At 36.8% G+C, this 20,833-nt stretch overlaps 3 pseudogenes; 1 reads left to right on the plus strand and 2 right to left on the minus strand.

Moving 5' to 3' along the window:
- Positions 1-1,699: 1,699 nt before the first annotated feature.
- LOC132609094 (phenolic glucoside malonyltransferase 1-like) lies at positions 1,700-2,974 on the plus strand (annotated as a pseudogene).
- Positions 2,975-10,279: 7,305 nt separating this feature from the next.
- On the minus strand, positions 10,280-12,825 carry LOC132609100 (protein CANDIDATE G-PROTEIN COUPLED RECEPTOR 7-like; annotated as a pseudogene).
- Positions 12,826-19,698: 6,873 nt separating this feature from the next.
- Positions 19,699-20,833, minus strand: LOC132609104 (protein CANDIDATE G-PROTEIN COUPLED RECEPTOR 7-like; annotated as a pseudogene).

A 20,833-nucleotide genomic window follows, 5' to 3' on the forward strand; every position in this document is an offset into this window, starting at 1 on the left:
CCTAAACGCTCTTCTTCCAAGCTTACGATTCCACATTCAAGAGAGTTCGCACTATAATTAGATAATCGAAAACATACTTAAGCTTAAACTAATGCGACCAAGAGCTAATGAAAATTGGGCAGCATTTCCTTTGTTTTTACAACTTTCTCCGTATAATAAACAACTCCCAAACATCCATGAAAACATTCATAATATCATAATCAATAGATTCTTCAAGTTCAATGTTATCCAATTCTCACAATTCCTTACCAAAATGATTCATGACCATAAATATGGAACAACACTATATTCGTTCTTATATAATACTTCTTTAACGTCATTTGTATCATTTACAACAAGATTTTACTCACAACATATCAAGACTCATGATTCATGTCAAACTACTATTCAAGATTACCATCATTTTCACATTTGTGCTCCATATTCTACTCTCTTTCCCAATCCAAGTCTTTCAACCATTCACTATTCTTAATAACATAAAATGATCATAAAACTCACCTTTGATTAGGTAGCAATGGGTTTTGGATGAAAATGCTCCGTGTGAGAAAACCCCAACTTTAATTCTAAAGGGCTTCTTGGCCTCTAGCAACCCTAGAGAGCATCCTCGCACTTAATTTCCTTGGATTAACGATGTTTTATCTTTGATCTCTATTCAATTTGTGTGGGTATGATGTATAGAATACTCTAGAGACTTCAAGAGATGTGGAGAAAGTGACAGAAATGAAAACTAAGAACTAGGGTCTAATATATATACTTGCAAAAATCTGACCCGTCGTGGATTTATACGGATACTCATACGGTCCTTATAATTTTATACGGGCCGTATAAGTGACCGTATAAGCCCATCAGAGACTGGTCCATTCTGAAACTATTATACGAAACATTATACGGACCGTATAAAGTTATACGGACCATATAAATGGTCGTATAACCCACATTTCTCCCGTACTTGTTCTCGTCGATTCGTTTGATCTCCAATCCTTATGGAATCTTCTTAGCACTTGATTAACACTTCCTTAACAATCTAAGGAGCGTTATAACTTTTTCTGAAGACATTATTAAATCAACATTAGCTCGGTACTTTGCAAACCCTTTTCAAAACACGACTTATACTTTACATTCTTCAACGAACTTTCTTCTCTTACCTCGAATGTCTTTGGAACCTTAATTAGAATCGTTAAGTATCCTTTCTTACTTATAGGGACATCATATACATCTTACCTTGTGTTAGTCTATTTACCGTGCAACGACATGAAATTTTTCGAGGTGTAACAGTTTGATCTTTAAACTGTAAACCTATTCTTCTCTTTTAAGAAGCTGTTGTAGGTATTTTTAATTCCCAAAGGTTGCTTGTAGGAAGTTTATCTTTACAAGATTTTGAGTGATACACTAGGCTAGAGTTAATCTAGGTGTATTAGAGTGTCTTTGACTAAGAGTTAGTTAAGAGTTGCTTAAAATAAAGGTATTGTTAGGGTTGAGGGATTAAGTGTGTTAATTCCTAGGTTGCAAGAGTTATAATCTGAAGTTGCTCAGTGTTGTGTAGTTGGAAATCCTACGAGGTAGGTCGTGGTTTTTAATCCTTCGAGCAAAGAGTTTTTCATTGTAATATCTTGTCTATTTACTTACTGCATTGCATAAGGGAACTAATAGATAACCAGGTCCCTCATATACTGTTTGGTGGGCGCATAACCTACATCAAATGCCATTGGTGATTGAACAATGTCAAGTTGTGCCACTTACGGGTAATATAGGTGAGCCGACACTCCCTCTTACGTACTTTGATTTTGTGTGGTTAAATTTCCACCGTATACTGCGGATTCTGTTCTACAAGCTCCCTATTTCCAAACCCGATTTCATCCAAACCATTATTCCTACTCTTAAACATTCACTCTCTCCATCGCTCTCAAACACTATATACTCTTAGCAGGCAATGTTGTTTGTCCGTTAAATTCAAGCGGCTATCCTGAATTGCGTCATGTGACCGGAGATTCCGTATCTGTTAATTTTTCCGAAAGTGATATGGATTTCGGTTATCTCATAGAAAACCATCCCCGCAAAGCGAAAGATTTTTATCACTTTGTTCCAAAGTTGGCGGAAGGTAAAAATGCACCCGGGGTCTGGTTAGGTCCTCTGTTAGCCATTCAAGTGACACTTTTCCAGAATCGTGGCATATCAATTGGTTTCACTATCCATCATGTTGCAGGTGATAGGTCTAGCATACTGGGGTTCATAAGAGCATGTATTTTGCTCAACAAATTCGATGGAAATGAGCGATTCTTAGCGAATAATTTTCGTCCATGTTATGATAGGTCCAAAATCAATGATCCTTATGGACAAGGGATGTCTCAATGGGATATATTGAAAAAACATAAGGTGGAAATGTGCGATATCATGAGTATTCCATCTCATAATGTCCGAGGTACATTCACTCTATGACGCGATGACATCATAAAACCCAAGAATTTAATTTTGTCTAAACGATCTAGCCTAACTCATGTAACATCTTTCACCGCAACATATGCTTATGTATGGACTTGCTTGATTAAATCAAATTAAGGACGTGATCAGAGAAGAGATAGAGGAGAATGGAATGGAGTACTTCTTATGTGCAGCAGATTGCAGAGCGCGACTCAATCCATCACTTCCTCCAAATTATTTTGGAATTGCATAGTGGGGTACACTGCATGCAAGGACCACACATGCTGACTTAGCTGGAAAGGAAGACTTTACAATTGGCGCGGCAATAATTGGTGTAGCCATTCAGAAATGGAGGAAAGAGGAGGAATGGATCCTGAACGGCGATTGGTTAAATGAACTTAGCGCGATAGATATGAACCGGACGTTTTCAATTGCTGGATTGCCAAAACATGACTTTTATGCTGCTAAATTTACTAAGATACTCCTTACGTCTCAATTTATGAAACACTCTTTCTTAATTATTCTGAAAAAGAATAACATTTTTTATATTAAATAATAATTAACTTTAAATTTCTCATATATAAACAGCATAATGTAACGGCTGACAAATAGATGTCTAAAATTTAGCATGGATTATGTTTATTTTTGTTTCTAAAAGTAAGCTGTACTCAATTAATAATTTCTAAACATAAGGTGGATTAGGGTCAAAGTCGGAGTTGTCATACCAATAAATTCTTTAATCGAATTTAGTTATGTTGTTTTCCTTGAGAAATTATATAGGTAGGAATTTCTTTTTTTGACTTGGGACATCATTTTATAATTCTTTTTTATCTTAAAAAAATTAGTCAAAGACTAGAGTATTCCAGTCACTCCTCAAGAAATGGAAAGACAAAAACACAAGTTTCCATGTGAATTTAATTGTCGAAGCAGACAAAAACAGTACTCCTTGTTATTAAATAAAGACTATAAAGTAAATACATCAGAGAGAAGTATATAGAGAGGAACTGATTGTATATTTCAATTCTACAAATGACCACTATTTATAAGCAAAAATATATGGTTGATGGCCAAGCCATTTAAGAAGGAAACTTGGTGGCCACGTTACTTAGTGTCCAAGTTCCTTGTTGGCCAAGTCCTTGTGGACATCCACTAACAAATATTTACAACACTCCCCCTTGGATGTCCATTAATAGATGACGTGCCTCGTTAAAACCTTATTAGGAAAAACCCTGTGGGGGAAAAGTCCTAATGAAGGAAAAAAAGTACACATATCGAGTAATACGCTTTGAGAGTTGCCTCATTAAAAATCTTACTAGGAAAACCCAATGGGACAAAACCTTGGTTAAGGGAAAAAGCGTACAACACGTATTTTACTCCCCCTGATGAAGACCAAAATTTAGATGTCGGAGTCTTCACATTCCAATCTTGAATATCATCTTCTCCATAGTTGAAGTTGGCAAAGATTTGGTGAACAAATCTGCAGGATTGTCATTTGAACGGATTTGTTGCACATCAATATCACCATTCTTCTGGAGATCATGTATGAAGAATAACTTTGGTGAAATGTGCTTTGTTCTATCTCTTTTTATGAAGCCTCCCTTTAATTGAGCTATGCATGCATCATTGTCTTCATATAATACTGTGAGTATTTTTGTATCACACTTCAAGCCACATCTTTCTCTGATCAAATGTATCACTGATCTAAACCACACACATTCTCTACTTGCTTCATTAATAGCTATTATCTCAGCATGATTCAAAGAAGTAGCAACAATGGACTGTTTTGTAGATCGCCATGATATAGCAGTACCTCCGCATGTAAACAAATATCCTATTTGAGATTGAGCTTTATGTGGATCAGATAAATAACCTGCATCTGCATAACTAACAAGATCTGTACTAACATTATTAGCATAAAATAGACCCATATCGCTAGTTCCCTTCAGATATCGCAATATATGCTTAACTCCGTTTCAATTTATTCGTGTAGGAGAAGAGCTATATCTTGCTAGCAAATCAACAGAGAACGCTATGTCAGGTCTTGTTGCGTTAGCAAGATACATAAGTGTACCAATTGCACTAAGATATGGTACTTTAGGACCAAGAAGCTCTTCATTTTCTTCCTGAGCTCGGAACAAATCTTTACTCGTTTCAAGTGAGAAAACAACCATTGGAGTACTTAATAGATGCACATTGTCCATGTAAAATCATTTTAAAACTTTTTCGGTATAAGCAGATTGATGGATAAAGATCCCGTCTGCTAAATATTCAACCTGCAAACCAAGACAGTTTTATTTTTCCGAGATCTTTCATCTCAAATTCTTTCTTTAAATATTCAATCGCCCTTTGGAGCTTTTCTGGAGTTCCAAGGCTTATGTCATCAACATAAATAGCAAGTATGACAAAACTCTGATTTTGTTTTCTTAATAAAAACACATGGACAAAAGGTGCCATTTATATAACCTTCATTTATCAAGTACTCACTGAGGCGATTATACCACATGCGTCCTGATTGTTTTAAATCATGTAAAGATCTTTGTAATCTGATTGAATACATCTCCCGAGACTTTGAACTAATTGCTTCATGCATTTTAAATCCTTTAGGAATTTTCATATAGATTTCATTATCAAGTGAGCCATAAAGGTAAGCTGTAACCACATACATCAGATGTATTTCAAGGTTTTCATGTAGAGATAAACTGATCAAAATGTTATGCCATCCATAACGAGTGAATATATTTCTTCATAGTAGATACCGGGTCTTTGAGAGAATCCTTGTGCAACAAGGCATGCCTTGTATCTCACAATTTCATTTCTCTCATTCCTTTTCCGTAAAAAGACCCATTTGTGGCCAACTGGTTTTACACCATTAGGCGTTTGGACTACCGGTCCAAAAACCTCACGTTTGGCAAGTAAATTCAGTTCTGATTGAACTGCCTTTCACCATTTTAGCCAATCATATCTTCGTTGACATTCTTCGACAGATTGAGGTTCCTGATCCTCAATGTCTTTCATAATATCTAGTACAATATTATATGCAAAAATATTATTCATCATAATCTTCGATCGATTCAAATTTATCCCATGACCAGAAGAACTTAATGATAGTTCTTTACTTACTTGAGTCTCGGGTTCCCTGATATCTTCAGGAATATAAAGATTAATCAGATCTTGAATATCTGCATGATATTCTTTCATAGTGTCATTCTAATCACTTTTTGTGTTTTTTTTTGTAGGATTTTTATCCTTAGAACCCAATGGCCTATCACGCTTCAAGCGTGTATGAGATTCAGAGGCTATGACACTGGTAGATTGTCCCTTTGGGACATCAATTCGGATAGGCACATTCTCTGTAGGGATATTTGACTTAGTTGTTCTTTTCAATTCAGTAAATTCATATGGCATTTGATTTGCTATTTTCTGTAGGTGAATGATCTTCTGGATCTCATGTTCACATATAGGGGCACGTGGATCAAAATGAGATAGTGATGAAACTTTTCACGTGATTTCTCTTTTGATTTCTTCTCTCTCTTTCTAATTGTGGGAAATTTATTCCACCAAATCGACAATCTACAAATCGAGCAGTGAATAAATCTCCCATTAATGGCTCAAGGTAACGAATAGTAGAGGGTGATTGAAACCCAACATATATTTCTAACCTTGTTTAGGGGCCCATCTTAGTGCGCTGTGATGGTGCTACCAGCACATATACAACACAATCAAAGATTCAGAGATGAGCAATATTTGGTTCATGACCAAATACTAATTGTGACAGGGAGTATGTATTATAATGAGTAGGTCTGAGACGAATAAGAGATGCTGCGTGTAAAATAGCATGACCCCAGACGGTAGTGGACGATCGTATTTTCATAAGCAGTGGTCTTGCTATCAATTGCAGTCGTTTAATAAATGACTCAACAAGATCATTTTGGGTATGAACATGAGCTACAGGATGTTCAACTCTTATCCGAATTGATAAACAATAATCATCAAAAGCTTGGGATGTAAATTCTCCGGCATTATCAAGGTGTATAACCTTAGTGGGATAATCTGGGAACTGCGCCCTTAAGCGTATTATTTGTGCCAATAATTTTGTAAAGGCCATATTGAGAGACGATAAGAGGCACATATGAGACCATCTTGAAGATACGTCTATTAGGACCATAAAATATCTGAATGGCTCACAAGGTGGATGAATAGGTTCACATATATCCCTATGTATACACTCTAGAAAGGCAGGGGATGCAATGTTAACTTTCATTGGTGATGGCTTAGCTATCAATTTACCAGATAACAAGCGGCACATGAAAATTCACCACTTTCAAGAATCTTCAGGTTCTTAAGTGGATGCCCATTAGAATTTTCAACAATTCATCTCATCATTATTGATCCAGGGTGACCTATTCGGTCATACCAAAGCACAAAAGTACTTGAATCATTAAACTTCTAGTTTACGATCGAGTGTGCTTCAATTGTACTAATTTATGCATAATACAGGTCTGAAGACAAAGTTGGTAATTTCTCCAAAACATATTTCTGGCCGGAGACATTCTTTGTAATGACAAGATATTCATCATTTATTTCATTTAATGTCTCAACTTGATACCCATTACAACAGATATCTTTGAAGCTTAACAAGTTTCTTGGGGATTTAGAAGACTAATGCATCTTCTATAACAAGTTTCGTCCCTTTAGGCAGAAATATAGTAGCTCTTTCGAAGCCTTTAATCATTTTCGAATTGTCAGAAATCATACTAACATTTCCCCTTTTTCTAAGCAAGTGAGAAAATTATTTCTCATTTTTGAATATGGCATACGTTATTCCACTATCAATCACACAAATATCTTCAGGATTGGTCATTGATCCAAACGATATTTGAGAAATTTTCATATATTCTTAAAAATGAAAGAGTAGTCAAAGTGAACATTGAAGTAGATATTATTATTAAACAAAGCATTACATAGACTTTATTTACATAACTATGAAAACATAACTATTATCGCTAATAGTAACAACATGAATGAAAATATCTGAATTATTCCAGACCCATCACCGATCAGATGATCTATTTTTCCTTCAGGGTGTTCAAAGAAATATGCCACATCTAGATGCATGGGCTCAACATTATCTTCAGAAATGAAATTTACTTCTGCATTCTTTTCTGCCTTTTTGAGGGAGGCTTAATAAAGCTTAACTAGATGCTTTGGCATACGTCAGGTACATGATCAGTGGTGCCTCTCTCCTCCACATCGGTAATATTTATTTTTTGAATCTTTCTTTTGCACAACTTCATGCTTTTCATCCTTCTTTTTACACTGCTGGTGGTAAAGGGTATTATTTGGTGCAAGACGAGAATCATGATTAAAATTTCTTCCTCGACCACGACCATGACCACAACTGGGGCCACGACCTCTTCCATGCTTAGAATGGTGAAAATTTGCCTTATTTACTTCAGGGAATGGGACAATACCAGTAGGTCGGCTTTCATGATTTTTCATTAATAGATCATTATGTTGTTCAACCACTAGAAGATGTGAAATTAGTTCAGAATATTTCTTGAATCTTATCTCTCGGTATTGCTGTTGTATGAGCATACTCGGGGCAGGAAAAGTGGAGAATATTTTCTCCAGCATATCATGATCAGTGATATTTTCACTACATAATTTCAACTGAGAAATAATTTTAAACATGGAGAAATTATACGCACAATTAGATTTAAAATAAGGATCTTTAACAGTGAGATATTTCATTTTCAAGCTCTCTTCAAGGTGATGGCGGAGGAATATCATTGCCTTGCCACGGTCTTGATTTGATGATTGATATTTATTTTTGATGGTGTCTGCAGACCCATCGTATCAAGATGCATTTCAGCATCAAGAACCCAACACAGGTAGCTTTTTCCAAATATATTCAAGGCAACAAATTCACGTTTAGAAAGATTCGCCATTAATTAAGAATAAAAAAGTCAATACCTTCGAGGCTTTCAAGGTATTTGCTCGAGATAGCAGAGTCTAGTGCTGATAACGTGTTATTAAATAACGACTATAAAGTAAATACACCAGAGAGAAGTATATAGAGAGGAACTGATTGCATATTCCAATTCTACAAATGGCCACTATTTCTAAGGAAAAATATATGCCTGACGGCCAAGCCATTTAAGAAGGAAACTAGGTGGCCACGTTACTTGGTGTCCGAGTTATTTGGTCGCCGTAAGATAACCGACGTGCAGTTAGAAAGTGAAGTTGTTGTCAAGGTCATAAGAGATTCTACATGATTATTCCACGTATATGGGAGTTTAAGTTATGTTCAATAAGTATCGGGAAGATTGGAAGCTGAACAAACCAAAAGAAACTGAGTGTGACAACTGGGCAACGCGACGGTGGTAAGTCGACGGACCGTCGAACAACCCTCTGAAAATCAGAGGCTGTCGCCATTCGACGGTTGCAAGTAAATGGACTGTTGAATGGTAGATAGATCATCGACCTTGTTGTCGAATTACAGGAGGTGGAAAATTTCCTTCTTTTATAAATTAAAAGGAGCCACGACTTGGGTCATTATTTCCACACAAAAATCAGACTTTTCTAGACTCTTCAAGCTCTCTCTACCATTTTTACTTATCCATACAACTCTGAAGCTAAATCAAGCTTTAAAACCCTAAGATGATGGTCCTTGCTTTTAGTTGAAGCTATATGGTGGATTTGGTTTAAAAACAAGATTGTGTGAGTGAAGTTCTTCAAGTATAAGGTATGCTATTCCTTTTATTACTTATATTAAGTTGATTTGGAGGTTAATAAGTCATAAAAGTGAAATAAATTATGGTAGGGAAAGTTATAAGGTATTGTGTTGTAGTTGTTGATTATGAATGGAATTTGGGTGTTGTTTGGAGGATTGATAGAAGTAAAAGATATAAAAGAAATGCTGTCCGATTTTCATTAGCTCAAGTATTAGTTTAGTTGACCTTATGAGAGTCTCAATGACTTTACCTTAGTATGAATCCTCTTGAATGTAGATTTGCAAACTCGGGAAGATAGCCGTTGATTAGTAAGGAGATGACGAGGTATGTAAGGCTATACCTTTCTTTCTTTTGGCATGATCCTTGTGAACTGAACGTACACGTAATGTTAATCCATAATGGTTCTACTCTTAGAGTTAGGAATGATCCATTTGATTCATGATCCATAGTGTTATCTTCAAAAAATATTGCTTAGATCCAGTTTGGTCTTTAGAGTCACTTGTACTCCTATCATGTTTCATACATTGCATTGCACTTATATATACACACATATGCATGTACAGACTCGAGACCCCTCAGGCGCTATATGCGCGTATATTATGTATTATGTATATATATATGTATGGGGTATGGGGAAGGTGACGTTGTTATCTACGCACTACCACCTGATTAGCTGGTCATATGATGATACGATGATGATGATGATGATGATACGGGCCGATACGATATGCGTTGACACCCAATTTTTCCCGTCCTTTATTGTAATTTATTTCCTTGGGTTTCTAAATTTATTGACGAGCTAAACACTTTATTTTTCACTATTATTAATTTTCACTATTCTACTATCAACATTACTATTATTACTTTATCACAAATTTTAAATGGTTCGTCATCGTTTCATTTTTAGGATTTGCACTCGTTAAATTAATTTCACTTTATTAAATCCTTTACTTTCTGCATACTAATTAATATTTGCCTTCACATAATATATATCGTACTAGTTGTTAAATTAGAAGCCCAAAAAATAATTAATATGGAGGAGGAATTTCAGCCAAATAAATGGCCCAGCCCACGTTTTCTTTTAATGTCATCAGATCAGCCCATACTTAATTAATTAGACCAGCCCATTATTTACACTTACCCAACCATCCCATACCCGCCATATCCGACCCGGTCCATTCAAAAGAATGAACATAGGGTTCTATTGTTTTCCTTCCAGCCACACAGATCCCCTCTTCCATCTTCTTTCCCCTTTCAACAAAATCTTCACTTACCTCAACAATGGCAGGTCTTAAAGCACACCATTTTCGTGCAATACGCACAACCTTTTCCCTTTCCCCTATCTCTCTCTCATCTCTTTCTTGTTTTGAACAAAGCTTCAATTTCTTTCGACCATGGCAGATTTTATTACCCCTATTTCGTGCAATACTCTCCACTCTCTCCTCTCCCTTTCCAGCTAAAATCCATTCTTCCTTTAACCGAGCACAGTCCTTCTTTCCATTTCCATGCAAAATTTGTCTTCACATCTGCTCAGCCGCATTGTTCTGTCGTTGAAGTAAAAGAGGTTTCCCATTTTTTTGCTTCAAGATAAGTGTTGATCTTCAAAAATCAGAAATGGCCGAACCATTTTCGGTAACACCGAATCGAATCACGTGACCATCTGCTCTCAACGTTCAAATTCGAACGGTCCATTTGACTCAATTTTGAATTTTCGATTTTAAAATTCCCGCTCATTGTTGCACCCTATTTTTACCAAGGCTAAACAAAGCACAACTTATGGAGCTCTGAAATAATTAATTATGTACAGAGTCGCCACCTAGCATTTAAGGTATACTAGGGTACCTATAAATTATTAATATATGCAGCTTAACATGGTCTACGAAAATAAGTGAGATTCTAGGTAAGGGTTCAAATTATTCCGAAGGGAAGGTGTTAGGCATCCTTCAGAATCCACAAATGTGGTTCCCGGCTGGACCAATTTAACTATACGAGGGATGTGTAAAAAGACTTTATTATTTACAAAAATTAATAAAATTTAGACTAAAGAATGATATGAATATTCACATAAATAATCATGCAATACGTATTTTATACATATGTGATAAAATAATTATTAAAAAAAAGGTTATGTGCAACTTAGAAGCTTGGGTATGTGACAAAGGTATAAAAAATGAGCATGTAATTATTTTGCACTCGAAGTGAGTTAACTAATTTAACTAGCTAAGTGTGTACGCCTAATCAATTAATTATGAGAGTATATTCTAAAGCCTAAATATTGAGGCAAATCACCCTATTTATTCACTTAAGTGTGCTAAGCTATTGAATTAAAACTCTAGCAAAACATGATAACTATAAGAATATCAGCTACAAAAATAATAACTGTCTAATATTAATTTGTCTAAAACACATAAAATTTAAATCACCTAAGCAGATCATAAATAAATACCACTAACGTACACCCTAAAAAGTAAAGTTTCACTATATTTTATGCTTGCATAATTTAAGAATGCAAAAAATATAAACAAAGAATTTAAGAAGCTAATTTGAACTTCTTTTGAGTGCCATCTTCAAAAAAAATAACTTCGGATACCTGCGTGAGACTTAATAAAAAATGTTAGTAAGAGAATAAATAATTATCAGATAAATTAAAAAATAATGAATAAACTTAAAATAAAAATCCGTCTTTGTACATGAAAGGCCTTGGAAATCGACGGAAATTTCTTCATCGGCCATGGTGTGAAACAATGCAGCACAACAACACACAATATCAACAAGCAAGAAAACCTGCTTCCATGTGTGTGAATTTTCACCAAAAAGGCAAGTTTCATCAATCACAACCTGAGCATGATTGGGCACGACTTGCAAAGGAATAACAATCATCAAAACCTTCTTTTCTTTATCTTGCAAGTAAGGCTTCAAAAATGACCAACCAGTTCCAATCAAAACTATCAAAGTGAACAAATTAATACCCCTCAAGAAGCTAAATATATAAAACAAAACGTCCCAACCATGAGCAGTACCAGTCTTCTTAATATATGATTTATCCTCAGCCTCACACAGCAAATTCAATACTTTCAAGATCACAACAGCAAGCATAAAGAAATGAATCCCATAAACAAATAACCTTTTCTTGTAAAATGCAAAAACCCATAAAACCCCCATTAAAACATACACTACAAGAAACAAATAATAAATCACTGGAAGAGCAGTCTTGCCTGCAGACAGAAAATAAAGATTCCCACTTTCGGGTTATAATTATACATAACCGAATGAACATTCATTGAAACTTCCAAATTAGGCATGCAATTAGCAAAAACAAGAGTGAATTGATTCGCTTCACCGACACTAAAAGAAGTATTGAATTGTTTCACAGATGGTTGTTCAAGAACGTGTTGCCAAGCTTCACGTGTAACAAGGGAAAATCCAATTCAGATGGAATGGGTTCGGGTCCAGATTTCGAGTGGGATAAGGTGATGTCGGTTACAGTGAGGTTAAGACGACCGAAATGGGTGAACCCGAATTCATCAAAGGGGATTGTAGAACGTGAATCGGATTGGATCTCTGCTAATGCGGTGGTAATTAAGACAGTAAAGACTATAGAGAAAAGAGAACAATTGAACAGAGCAACCTTGTTTAGTACTACAAGAAAAATGTATTGCGGGTTTTGGGGTTTTTATGGATTGATAAGAAATGTGAGGTGAAGTGTAAGGTTTGCTTGTTGGTTATGATGGTTGACTGAGAGGTGTGGCGGTGGTTCGCCGGAGCTCGGAGCTCCGACGTAGAAGGTGGCGGCAGGAAAGAAAGGTGTGAGGAGAGGGAAATGTTTAGGGTTTTTGTTAGGAGAGAAGAAGAGCCAAATCTGAAAATTAGGGTGTGTTTGTGCAAATATGTGTTGGATTTCCAATCATTAAATTAATCCCCCCTTTTTCTTATAATATAAACAAACACCCCTTTTTATGCCAAAAAATAATGAAACCATACCCCTTTGTCCCCAACACATCACCTCAATCAACTTTTTTTTTTTAAAAAAGTGATAAGACCTTTACTTGATCGAATTCTTGCTCCGCGTTTAAAAATTAATTGCTCCAATTTTTTCTACACTGTCGGACTGCACTAAAATATAATTAATTAATACATGTATAAATAATAACGTAAGTATAAAATATAAATATTAATGTGCAAGATATGAAAATGTATTGCTATAAAATTAAGAAACAATTTAATTGCACGAAAATGGTAATATTGTGCTATACATGTGCAAAATAATGGTTCTTGAAAAAAAAAAAGACAATAAATTGAGAAAATTCCTAAAATAAGGATAATCATCAATAAATTGTTGAAAAAAATGTAAAAATGTGTAAAAAATGTATTTCGTGCTCTTTAACGAATCAGGGCCCCCCAAAACGTTAATTTTAAGCACGTCGAGCCAAAATTAGGTGTCAACAACTTGTCCCTCTTCGACCGGAGACGATGAAAGAGTTTTCGAACGAAGCCGTTGACATGTAGCCTATTTTGGCTCGACAAAGAATTGTTAAAAGGATATGTACGGAGAAAGAGGCCAGACGTTGGTAGAGCTTTGACAATACTCTCAGTCTGTAGGTAGGGTTGCAATGAAAAGAAAAATGATAAAACGGGAAGGATTGTTCAGGGCCGAAAAAAAAAATGTTCACATACCAACGTCGTCTCTTCCAAAATTGCCCCAGTATCGAGCTACGAGATACTGGAAAGGTGCAAGATTGTGTACTTGCTGGGGAAAGAATGATTCTCGCCCTGATGTGACCGAACTCTGCATAGAGCTTCCTACATATCTCGTCAATCACGAGAATCAGGTCAATGTAGTTCGAAAGGTGATAACTAATGGACGTTTTTTTTTTAAGCCGGCATGATGCAATGCGTTTGAAGGGTATCTGAAAGTGATAATGCAATGCATGTGCAGTGTGTTTGCGAGCATTCGCAAAGTAATGATGCAATGTATGTGCAGTGCATTTGCGAGCATTCGCAAAGTAATGATGCAATGTATGTGCAGTGCATTTGCGATCATTCGCAAAGTAATGATGCAATGTATGTGCAGTGCATCTGAGAGAATACGCAGGGCATTTAAAACAAACAAATGCAGGTACGGTGCAATGCGTCTGCGAGCATACGCAGGGGCATTTGAAAATAATAAAACAATGCAGGTGCAGTGCAATGCGGCTGCGAGCATACGCAGGGGCATTAAGAAAATAATAATAAAACAAGGCAGATGCGGTGCGATGTCTTATGCATAAATTTTCAAAGGGCGATGCGCGGCCCGTGCAACATATAAAAGGCGGTGCTCAGCCTTATGCAGAAATTACAAAAGGGCGGTGCGCAGCCTTATGCTGAAAATTGAAAGGCCGATGCGCAGCCCAGGCAACATATGAAAGGCGGTGCTCAGCCTTATGCAGAAATTACAAAAGGGCGGTGCGCAGCCCATGCAAAAATTACAAAAGGGCGGTGCATGGCCCATGTAACATATGAAAGGCGGTGCTCAGCCTTATGCAAAAATTTAAATGGGCGGTGCGTAGCCCATTCAACATGAAAGGCGGTGCTCAGCCTTATACAGAAATTACAAAGGGCGGTGCATGGCCCATGTAACATATGAAAGGCGGTGCTCAGCCTTATGCAGAAATTTAAATGGGCGGTGCGCAGCCCATGCAACATGAAAGGCGGTGCTCAGCCTTATGCAGAAATTACAAAGGGCGGTGCATGGCCCATGTAACATATGAAAGCGATGCAAAGGGCGGTGCGCAGCCCATGCATCATATGAAAGGCGGTGCTCAGCCTTATGCAGAAATTACAAAGGGCGGTGCATGGCCCATGTAATATATGAAAGCGATGCGAAGGGCGGTGCGCAGCCCGTGCATCATATGAAAGGCGGTGCAAATTACAAAGGGCGGTGCATGGCCCATGTAACATATGAAAGGGATGCAAAGGGCGGTGCGCAGCCCATGCATCATGTGAAAGGCGGTGCTCAGCCTTATGCAGAAATTACAAAGGGCGGTGCATGGCCCATGTAACATATGAAAGGGATGCAAAGGGCGGTGCGCAGCCCATGCATCATGTGAAAGGCGGTGCTCAGCCTTATGCAGAAATTACAAAGGGCGGTGCATGGCCCATGTAACATATGAAAGCGATGCGAAGGGCGGTGCGCAGCCCGTGCATCGTATGAAAGGCGGTGCTCAGCCTTATGCAGAAATTACAAAGGGCGGTGCATGGCCCATGTAACATATGAAAGCGATACGAAGGGCGGTGCGCAGCCCGTGCATCATATGAAAGGCGGTGCTCAGCCTTATGCAGAAATTACAAAGGGCGGTGCATGGCCCATGTAACATATGAAAGCGATGCGAAGGGCGGTGCGCAGCCCATGCAACATGAAAGGCGGTGCTCAGCCTTATGCAGAAATTACAAAGGGCGGTGCATGACCCATGTAACATATGAAAGCGATGCAAAGGGCGGTGCGCAGCCCATGCATCATATGAAAGGCGGTGCTCAGCCTTATGCAGAAATTACAAAGGGCGGTGCATGGCCCATGTAACATATGAAGGCGAACTAGCCTAAACTGTCCTATTAAAGGCGGACTAGCCTAAAATGTCCAATTAAAGGCGGACAAGCCTAATGCGGTACTTTTGCGAACAATGATGTTGCCTCTGCATGGCATTTGAGAGTGATAATATAACGCAGGTGTGGAAGATAACGCCTTTTCTTCGGCGCGAATGCAGTGCAGAAGGTAAGGTCCTTGGGCCATGAAATGGTGCCTTTAGGCGATGAGAATGATGCCTTTAGACTATGACGCCCTCGGTGTCCTGTTGTGGGGCTGGACGAGCCAATGCAGTGTCCTATTGTGGGGCTGGCTGAGCCCGTGCCTTTTCTCTCAAAATGTGCCATTGGTGGAATTTTTGAGGGCCCCCTCAAAAATTCTGTCCCAGTTTAGAAAACAAACAAAATTTGCATACTTCCCGCGAATGCGATGTGCACTTGCGGGGTTTTTTTTTATTTTTATTTTTTTTAAGCTACTCAAAAATGTTCTCCTAATTTCATGCTTCAGCGAAAGAAAAAAAAAATAATATACGAGGATCTTTCATGGCAAGACAAGATGTCGATACCTCGCAGAGTTAGTAACAACACAACAACATTGAACTATATTTACTGTGCAACGATAAAAAACAAAATTAAGAAAAATAGCAAAATCATGAGAGCAAAATCTAGCAAAAATGTTTTTTTTAATAACAATGATTTATATAGCATGCCTCAACTTCAATTGGTACGAACAATTAGTATTGTGCATAAGAATTCGCCATTATTTATCGTCCAACAAACCAAGATCGACTTATTGGTAATTTTTACAGCTTCAAGTGGTACCTCAGACATACCTAAGGATCGACAAGATTGGTTCATTTTGCTTCAAACAAGGATTATGAACTATACCTAGTCTCATGTTTCAAGTGCCCTCACCAGAAAGAAAGTCACTTTTCACACATATTCAGTATTTTTGAACTTTGGGACATCTAGAGAAGTACACTCAAACTCAGAAAGATGTTCAATGCTTGCAATTGTAATACCATAAGCTTGGCCGTCATGTAAGTATCCACTAATGAGAGAAACCTTAGCATAGAATCACGTAGGGCTTGTTATGGTGTTGTAATGTAGGCTTGGGAAAAGGGTAGGATATTATTTGGATAAGGAGTGACTAATCCTTCCCTAAGCGTTGCACTATATCTGTGCTTAGTATTTGTGTGCTCTGACGCTGATCTACTTTGTTTTATTGTCCCTTTCTTTTGTACTTGTGCGGCCTCTTTTGCAAGTTAAAGCCCCTTTTTTTTTTTTTTTTTTTGAGTTTAGGGTTGCATGCCCGAGACTCTGTGGGGATTAAGAGAATTGACCTGGGTTGCATGCCCGAGGTCTTGATAGTAATTCTAGGTTGTATGCCTGAGTGTGAAAAATAAAAAGAAATAACGGGTTGTATGTCCGAGATCCCGAATGACTGAGTTTTTTTTTTTTTTTTTTTTTGTGTGTGTGGGCTCCTTCTTGCTTTGGAGGTCGTTCTTAGCCTTTGTTTTTCTGGGACGATCGAATCCTTTTTTTTTTTTTTTGAAGCTTCAGCTCAAATCTCTATCCGCAGTTGCACGTTTTTTTAGTACGCTCAGGGAGGTTGGGCCAAGAGAGAGATAGTGCATGTAAGCACTCAGAAATGGTATAGGCTTATGATGTGGTGGTAAAAGAAAAGGCTTTAGGCTCAAAGGGGGAATGCTAGGGATAACGTCATTTGGTAGGCTAGAAAGGCTCAAACGGGTCAAAGAAGGCCTACGATCCTTTTCTATGCTGAGTGTTACTCATAATTTCGCCTCAACAGACATTCAGGCCAAGTTCTAGATCACAATGCAATGCAATTGAACGTTATATAAAGCTCACCACACAATGCACATGAAACAATGAGGTTTGTTTTGTTCTTGTCTTACAAGCATGCAAGAGAATTTTTCAAGTGTCACTTAAAGTGTGAATGAGAGGTACCAAAAGAATCTATAGTTTACCACGAAGTCAGTCCTCTCCATCATATTGATTGTTACTTGTTTCTTTCCTATGCACATTCTAACTGTGTTGGTACCAACCAAGTCAGAGATATGAATCTAAAAAAAATATTTTTGTATTTTTTGAATGGGGGTACCGAATCCGAAAAGGGTTGCCTACGTATCTCATCTTTGATGAGAATCAGGTGGGCGTAGTTCGTTCAGATAAGATAGAAAGAAAGAAATAAAATATTTTTGTGATTTTTCAAAAATATTTTTTTTTTTTTTTTTTTTTTGTGATTTTTTGAATAATGATTTTTTTGTGATTTTTTGAATAATGAATAATGAATACTGAACCCAAAAGGGCTGCCTACGTATCTCATCAAAGAAGAGAATCAGGTGTGCGTAGTTCTTGCATAGGATATAAAATGCATGATTGAAGAAAAAACGTTTTACAAAATGTAGGGTTCAACGCAAGTCAACTAAAAAATATTTAGATAAAGTGATAAGGTAGTGCAAAGCAAATAACAACAATATTTATTTAAGAACAAAACATGTAACAAATAAAGAGTATGTGAAAAATGAAAAAATGTTCGAAATAAAAGATAAAATTCAACCTAGCTAAAAATAACTACAAAATGGGATGTACAGTAACCTAGGAATTCTAAGAGTTGGTTTTCCTATGACACAAGGCTCCCGAGCGGACTACTCGAGTGAGAAGGCTACGCGGTCCCCGTTACTCGGGCACCCCGCGCATACGCTAACTCTCCTAAAATTTGGATTCTACGAAAAAAATTCGCGGGTGCGCAAAACACACCTCGCGTGTACGTGTGATAGTGTGAGTTTTCCAGAAGTGGCGGAAATATGAACGACATGCCATTTTATATAAACCGATAACACATATGAATATTAATATAAAACCACCAAAAGATAACAATTAAAGAGAAACAGTAAAAGCAAGATGCATAATTTACAATAAAGTACAAAATGAGTATGGTAAATAAAACTTGCTAGTAAAAAAGGCAAAAATACAGTGTATGAAATTAAAAGCAGATATGTACGTAAACAAATAAGGGAACAAGGGGAAGGATATACATGACGAATAAATACAGGCAAGTAAAATAATAAACAAAGACTCGAATAAAGATACCATACCTCGAATAACAAATTGAGTCTATATGGTTAGAACCTAAGTATCCCCAGCAGAGTCGCCATGTTGTTGCACCCTATTTTTACCAAGGCTAAACAAAGCACAACTTATGGAGCTCTGAAATAATTAATTATGTACAGAGTCGCCACCTAGCATTTAAGGTATACTAGGGTACCTATAAATTATTAATATATGCAGCTTAACATGGTCTACGAAAATAAGTGAGATTCTAGGTAAGGGTTCAAATTATTTCGAAGGGAAGGTGTTAGGCATCCTTCAGAATCCACAAATGTGGTTCCCGGCTGGACCAATTTAACTATACGAGGGATGTGTAAAAAGACTTTATTATTTACAAAAATTAATAAAATTTAGACTAAAGAATGATATGAATATTCACATAAATAATCATGCAATACGTATTTTATACATATGTGATAAAATAATTATTAAAAAAAAGGTTATGTGCAACTTAGAAGCTTGGGTATGTGACAAAGGTATAAAAAATGAGCATGTAATTATTTTGCACTCGAAGTGAGTTAACTAATTTAACTAGCTAAGTGTGTACGCCTAATCAATTAATTATGAGAGTATATTCTAAAGCCTAAATATTGAGGCAAATCACCCTATTTATTCACTTAAGTGTGCTAAGCTATTGAATTAAAACTCTAGCAAAACATGATAACTATAAGAATATCAGCTACAAAAATAATAACTGTCTAATATTAATTTGTCTAAAACACATAAAATTTAAATCACCTAAGCAGATCATAAATAAATACCACTAACGTACACCCTAAAAAGTAAAGTTTCACTATATTTTATGCTTGCATAATTTAAGAATGCAAAAAATATAAACAAAGAATTTAAGAAGCTAATTTGAACTTCTTTTGAGTGCCATCTTCAAAAAAAATAACTTCGGATACCTGCGTGAGACTTAATAAAAAATGTTAGTAAGAGAATAAATAATTATCAGATAAATTAAAAAATAATGAATAAACTTAAAATAAAAATCCGTCTTTGTACATGAAAGGCCTTGGAAATCGACGGAAATTTCTTCATCGGCCATGGTGTGAAACAATGCAGCACAACAACACACAATATCAACAAGCAAGAAAACCTGCTTCCATGTGTGTGAATTTTCACCAAAAAGGCAAGTTTCATCAATCACAACCTGAGCATGATTGGGCACGACTTGCAAAGGAATAACAATCATCAAAACCTTCTTTTCTTTATCTTGCAAGTAAGGCTTCAAAAATGACCAACCAGTTCCAATCAAAACTATCAAAGTGAACAAATTAATACCCCTCAAGAAGCTAAATATATAAAACAAAACGTCCCAACCATGAGCAGTACCAGTCTTCTTAATATATGATTTATCCTCAGCCTCACACAACAAATTCAATACTTTCAAGATCACAACAGCAAGCATAAAGAAATGAATCCCATAAACAAATAACCTTTTCTTGTAAAATGCAAAAACCTATAAAACCCCCATTAAAACATACACTACAAGAAACAAATAATAAATCACTGGAAGAGCAGTCTTGCCTGCAGACAGAAAATAAAGATTCCCACTTTCGGGTTATAATTATACATAACCGAATGAACATTCATTGAAACTTCCAAATTAGGCATGCAATTAGCAAAAACAAGAGTGAATTGATTCGCTTCACCGACACTAAAAGAAGTATTGAATTGTTTCACAGATGGTTGTTCAAGAACGTGTTGCCAAGCTTCACGTGTAACAAGGGAAAATCCAATTCAGATGGAATGGGTTCGGGTCCAGATTTCGAGTGGGATAAGGTGATGTCGGTTACAGTGAGGTTAAGACGACCGAAATGGGTGTACCCGAATTCATCAAAGGGGATTGTAGAACGTGAATCGGATTGGATCTCTGCTAATGCGGTGGTAATTAAGACAGTAAAGACTATAGAGAAAAGAGAACAATTGAACAGAGCAACCTTGTTTAGTACTACAAGAAAAATGTATTGCGGGTTTTGGGGTTT

This window comes from Lycium barbarum, chromosome 1 (genome assembly GCF_019175385.1).
Source record: "Lycium barbarum isolate Lr01 chromosome 1, ASM1917538v2, whole genome shotgun sequence".
Lineage (NCBI taxonomy): Eukaryota > Viridiplantae > Streptophyta > Magnoliopsida > Solanales > Solanaceae > Lycium > Lycium barbarum.